This window comes from Nicotiana tomentosiformis, chromosome 2 (genome assembly GCF_000390325.3).
Source record: "Nicotiana tomentosiformis chromosome 2, ASM39032v3, whole genome shotgun sequence".
In the NCBI taxonomy this organism is placed as follows: Eukaryota; Viridiplantae; Streptophyta; class Magnoliopsida; order Solanales; family Solanaceae; genus Nicotiana; species Nicotiana tomentosiformis.
In genome coordinates this window covers 168,862,904-168,869,402 of record NC_090813.1, presented here as the reverse complement: position 1 = coordinate 168,869,402, position 6,499 = coordinate 168,862,904, and the positions used below count along the sequence as shown (strand labels likewise).

Below are 6,499 nucleotides of genomic sequence, written 5' to 3'. Positions count from 1 at the left end.
TCTTATGTTGAGGAGCCGGTGGCCATTTTGAAAAGGCAAGTTCGAAAGTTAAGGTCAAACAACATCGCTTTAGAAGGTTCAGTGGAGGGGTCATCCGGTTGTGGAGGCGACTTGGGAGACCCAGCATGATATGCGCAGCCGTTATCCTTATCTTTTCACCACTTCAGGTATGTCTCTATACTCGTTCGAGGACGAACATTTATTTTAAGAGGGGGAGGATGTAACGACCCGGCCGGTCGTTTTGAGAGTATTAGTCTCGAACCCCTATTTATTGCTCCCTCTATTTCATTTTTGGATTTTTTGACTTGCCGGGAGGTTTGGTTTTTTGGTTTCGGAGTGGAATAGGACACATAGTCCCTAAAATAGAAGTTTAAGTCGTGGGAATTGACCGTAGTTGAATTGTGTAAAGATGACTCCGGAATGGAGTGTCGACAGTTCCAATAGCTCCATAGGGTGATTTTGGTCATAGGAGCGTGTCCGGATGTTGATTTGGAGGCCCGTATGTCATTTCGGCGTTAATTGGCGAAAGTTGAAAAATTGGATGATTTTTGGGAAAGATTGACCGGGAGTGAACTTTTTGATATCGGGGTCGGATTCTGATTCCGGAAGTTGGAGTAGGTATGTAATAGTGATTATGACTTGTGTGCAAAATTTGGGATAAATCGGACTTGATTTGATAGGTTTCGGCGTCGGATGTAGAAGTTTAAAGTTTTAAACTTCATTAATCTTGAATCGATGTACAATTCATATTTTTTAGCGTTGTTTGATGTGATTTAAAGGCTCGACTAAGTTCGTATGATGTTTTAGCACTTGTTGGTATGTTTGGTTGAGGTCTCGGGGGCCTCGGGTTGATTTCAGATTGTTAACGGATCAAGTTAAAGTTTAAAGAATGGCTGAAGTGCACCAGTTCTAGTGCAACCGCACCTCCGCAAGATTGACCGTAGGTGCGGGCCCGCAGAAGCATGAGGCCAAGCGCAAAAGAGGAACTAGAGAAGGTAGCCAGTGGTCACAGGTATGATGAGTAGGTCAGAGAAGCGGTGTCGCTTCTGTGGAAGGACGAGCACAGAAGTGGAAAGGCCAGGAAGGCCTGGTGATCGCAGAAGCGGACTTGGTCCGCAGAAGTGCTCCTTAGCCGTAGAAGTGGAAGTGCAGATGCGCATTTGGGTTCGTAGAAGCGGACGTGTCTGAACTAAGTGAGAACTGCATCTGCGATGAAACTTCCGCAGGTGCGGAGCCGCAGAAGTGGCTGTGGGTTCCCAGGTACGAATTCACTGGTCAGAAAAGGCCTAAGTTCGAGGGTTTGATTTCATTCTGCACTTTTGGACCTAAAGAGCTTGGACTGAGGCGAAATTTCGAGGGCTTTTTAGAGAAAATATTTGGGTAAGGATTCTTGACTTGGTTTTGATTAATTTCCATTAAGATATCATTTAATCTTCCTTTAATTAAGGATTTGTGTTGAGAAATTTGTGAAAAAGGTAGAAAACTCCTTAGACTGAATTTTGAGGTTTTGATCGAGAATTTTGTATCGGATTTGAGTAATTTTGGTATGGGTGAACTCGATATCTAATGTTTGTTCGTATTTTATGACTTTTACCCGATTCCGAGACGTGGGCCCGGATCGACTTTTTGGGTTGATTTTTCGATTCATTGCTAAAGTCATAGATTTATTATTTAAATTAGTTTCTTGTAGTTGTATTTATAGTATGTAATTGCTTTTGGATAGATTTGGGCCGTTCGAAGTCAGAAAGTTGAGAAAAAGGCATTCTTATCGACTGATTGAGCGAGATTTAAGCTAAGTGACTTGTTTAACCTTGTGTGGGGGAAACTTCCCTTAGGTTTTAGTACTGTTATGATATTTGAAATACGAGAACACCGTGTACGCAAGGTGACGAGTGCGTACTTGGGTTATATGTTGAAAAATTCAGTTCTTGCTGAGTAGTTTTCTTTTGATTCCTTAACTAAGTTGCTCTAGCCAGTGTAGTCATCATGTTTAGCCAAATGTTGCATGCCTACGTGACTTAATTCTTACTTGTAATTTTTGCAACATGCTTAGTTGAATTACTTGCTTCCTTGATCTTGTATTCAGTCTTTAACTGTATGATTCCTTGTTGTAAACTCGTTGTTCTATATGTTATAAGATGTGTATTTACTTTTGGGACTACGAGGCAGTACCTCGGGAGCGCACCTGTTGCATATTTACTATTGGGACTACGAGGCGGTACCTCGGGAGCTCCCCTGTTGTGTATTTACTTTTGGGACTACGAGGCGGTACCTCGGGAGTGCACCTGTTGCATATTTACTTTTGGGACTATGAGGCGGTAACTCGGGAACTCCCCCTGTTGTGTATTTATATTTGGGACTACGAGGCAATACCTCGGGAGAGCCCCTGTTGTTTACCTTTATTCATTGTGTTGTTACCTTTATGTAACTTCTCATTGATCAAATTCCCCGTCATTTTATTATATTGTTATATCTTCTGCCTTGTTTCCTTTTTATTCTAGTAGGGCCCTGACTTGACCTCATCACTACTCTACCGAGGTTAGGCTTGGCACTTACTGGTTACCGTTGTAGTGTACTCATACTATATTTCTGCACACCTTTTTGTACAGATTCAGTTTCTTCCTACCAGGCCAGATACCAGTGAGATAGCCTGCGTGGAGACTTCAAGGTATTTCTGCCCGCGTCTGCAGACCTCGGAGTCCCCCTCTACTCTTATTATGTTATTTTCTTCCTTATTTTCCTTAGACTCTGATGTATAGAGACACTTAGTATTTCTCTTTAGGGCTTGTTACTTATTTCTACCAGGTTTTGGGAGTTGTAATTATTTAAATCGCAGTTCTTGTTTATATTTCATGTGTTGAGGTTTGAGTTCAGTTTATATTCAGTTATTCCGTAAATTGTTAGGCTTACCTAGTCTTAGAGACTAGTTTCCATCATGACATCCTATGGATGAAAATATAGGTCGTGACAATTTAATTCTTAATATTTTATAAAGTAATATAATTACAATAAATATTTATAAACAGGTAAAATTGCATAAAAATTGAAGATAACTATAAATATGTGAAATATATATATATAGATGTGCTCCATCACCATAAAAACTAGTTAAAATAATTTATTATACGCTACTTACAAGAACAAATAACATGAGTCGAAAAGAATAAAATTTTTTACATGGAGGAACAAAAAGGATGACTAACCTGCAATTTGAACTTTGAACTTGCTGCTATGAAGAAGAATGGAGTTCTCTTTGTATTTGTAAAAAAGAAATTGAATATTCGTTACTTTGGGAGATATTAGCAGACTAGCGGACAAGATAAAGAATTAAGAAATATCATAAATTAGGGCTTCAATTAATAAAAAAAGGTCTGGACTTTTAAATTCAATACATTTCAATTCCTTTTTAAAACTTTTGAGTAATTACAAGCTGACTTTTAAGAATTTTGGGTATTATATGAAGGACTTATTCAACAAATTTTATTTTAATTTGAAAAATTCTCTAGGGCTTACGCCTCACTACAAAAACGCGCTACAAATGCCCGGGCGTACGTCCCGAATTGCTGGACATACGCCTCTTGAGACTTTCGCTCAACACTATCACCTCGGGGCATTTTTGGTGCGCCTTGCCCCAGAGCATGCCCCAAAAATACCTTTTAAAATACTGATTGTGAGACTGAAAATTATTTTAGTATATTACTATTCGGTCAAATATTAAACTAGTGGAAGGATATTTACTACAATATTTAAGATATTGTCTAAATAAGTGGTTAGTGGGCTAAATTCTAAATTACACATGTTTGTGAATTATAAAAGACTTTAGGGATGAAAAAAGGTGGGATCAAGCCCATACGTCATGCTGCCAATCAATCAACTAACAAAAGTTGTATAAGGGCGTATTATATGCTTGACAGCTGTTTTACAATGGATCCCACTTGTCAGATTTTTCTCTCCTCTTCTACACCATCTTCTTCCTTGTTCTTTCCATCACCTTTTTTTCCCTTCATTGATTTGTTATTTTTCTTCCTCTTACTCTCTTTCTTTGAGTTTCTATCTTAACTATTCCTTCTTTACTGTTACTTTTTTGGTTCTTTCTTTTCTACTCTTCTTCTCTATCTTTCTCCATGTTATTTGAGGAAAACAATTAAGAAGGTTCTCAATTTCTAATTTTACACTAAGATCTATTTCAGAAATGCATTAACACAAAATGTCTGGTGTGTTCGACTGTGTTGATCAAGTACTGCCATTAGAGTCCTCTTTTTATGGTTAAAAATTGTTGACCTGAGGTGGGTCTTAATCACATTTAGAAAGCATTGAATATGTTCTTTGGAACTGTCCATATTTTGATCCGCTCCAAGAAAATAAAGCCAAAATTAAGTTAATTAGGAGTTTAAGTGATCTATTTATATATATTTTTTGATGCTTTGCAATGACAAAGATGAAGATTTTAAACTAACAAAATACGAGGGCTTGAGAGGAATAAAATTGATGGTAAGAAAACTTAAGAGAAAAAAGAACAGTTTGAAGTGCTAGAAGTAGAAAGAGAATTTAGTAAATGAGGAAAAGAATTACGAAAAAATAAAGGGAGGAAGAGAATTTATTTGGGGTAGAGGGCAGTGAGTCCTTGGGAAATGAAAATAAGGAACCAGGAAGCAGGATGATTCTGGGGTTCCGAAAAGGAGAGAAGAAAGAGTAAAGAGAAATTAACAAAAAGTCATGGGCCCCAGAATACACTTGTCAGACAGTGAAGCCCTCATACAATTGACAATAGTTGAGTCTCACATCAAATAAAATTTCTCGTTATGGGGAGTCTTTGGTGTATTAGTCCATTAGGAGACAAACAATACAAAAAAAATAAAAATTGCTAGGTTTGACAGAGGCGGCCTTCCAATTCATAAGTCGCTTACTGTGAGTAAATTGGATTAGGAAAGGAACATTGATATTTAACTTAAAATATGTATATTTATATATATATATATAGTCTCGCATTTTACTCATATTTCGTAGATTTCGGATGTAAAATATAATGATTTGTGCTAATTCGTGATATTTTTATGTGTAGGAATCATTCAGAGACAATATGGGACGAATGTGCGAGATTGGAGGCAAAAAGGAGCGAAACGGGGAAATTTCCATAAAGTAGCGCCACAGGCAGCATGGGGCGCTACCTGTGGCGCAGAAGTCAGAATGCCAGAAATTCCACCGCCAAGGCTAGTGCCCCACGCTACCTTGGGCGCTGGTGACTGAAAAGTTCTCTTAGTTCGTCCGAGACAAGGTTATTTCGGCCCAAGACTCCCCTCCCCCCAACTCGTATAAAAGGAAGACTAAGCCTATTTTGAGGAGGGAGACGCCACTTTGAGGGAAGAATACACATGAGGAACAACCGGGAGCGGGGATATCTCAATTTTCTTCATCGTTTCTTAGTATTTTCAATTATTCAACACTTGTAAATTTGTTTTGATGTTATCATGAGTGGCTAAAACCCATAGTTCTAGGGTAGTGATTTAGCCATGAATATTGTTGATTGACGTTGACTTAACCTTGATTACAAATTGCTAATATATGGTTATTTCTTCAATTCTGTGATTAATTGCCTAATTGGCTGGCCACTAGTTAGGTTCTATTTACTATATATGCTATGCTTGGGAAAGCTACGTCTAGATTAGAGAAATATTGAAGAAGGCATGATCTTAACTCTGAGTGGGGGGAGGATTTGTAGTTAGGATAGGAATATACCTAGTCACCATACTTAAATAAATATCGTAATCTTAATGCGTTCGCAATAGATTGATTCCATGGAAATATATGCGTTAATCTATTTTGAATAGGCGAGTAGTAATTCGGGAGAATACTACGATAGTAATTATTTGATTAATTAGCAACCATGAGTGAATTGTATGAAAGAAAAAGTTAATTAGAATATAATAGGATTAGTGAATCTATCACAACCCTTGAATATTCGTCTCTACTGAATACACAACAACTATTTTGCTGCTTGAATAATTAATTACTTGCTAGAATTATTTCTTAGTATTATCATACTTTTGAACTCTGATTGACTCGACTGAATAATAATCTTGGTGAAACTAGTGGGTAGTTTTAAAAGTCTCTGTGAGTTCGACACTCGATTTATCACTTTATTACTTGTACGACTACGTATACTTGCGTGCGCGTTTGGGAGCAACAAATTTTTGATGTCGTTGCCGAGGACTTGAATATTGACTACTTTCTAGCTTTTACTTTAGTTGTTTATTTCGTCAAGTCTAACGTTTATTATTAGTTGCTCTGCTCTCAGGAACTTTGATTGAATGCAAAGGGTCAGAAGCCAGGATAGACTTCAAGGCTTTGACCTCGAACCTGAGAGAACATTTCACAGGAGGTTGAGGGAAGCAAAGGATACAAATAATCTTCAGGCACTTGTTCAATTGCCTATGAACATGGCAGATGAGCAACATATGGCTGTTCAGGAGGTGGCGATGCCCGACATTGCTAATGTCAC

At 37.9% G+C, this 6,499-nt stretch overlaps 1 long non-coding RNA gene across 1 annotated transcript; it reads left to right on the top strand.

Annotated features, from left to right (window-relative positions):
- Positions 1-4,007: 4,007 nt before the first annotated feature.
- Positions 4,008-5,578, top strand: LOC138905669 (uncharacterized). Its single transcript, XR_011413574.1, has 2 exons — positions 4,008-4,286; positions 5,063-5,578. It is a non-coding gene; the product is annotated as an uncharacterized lncRNA (long non-coding RNA).
- Positions 5,579-6,499: the final 921 nt, after the last annotated feature.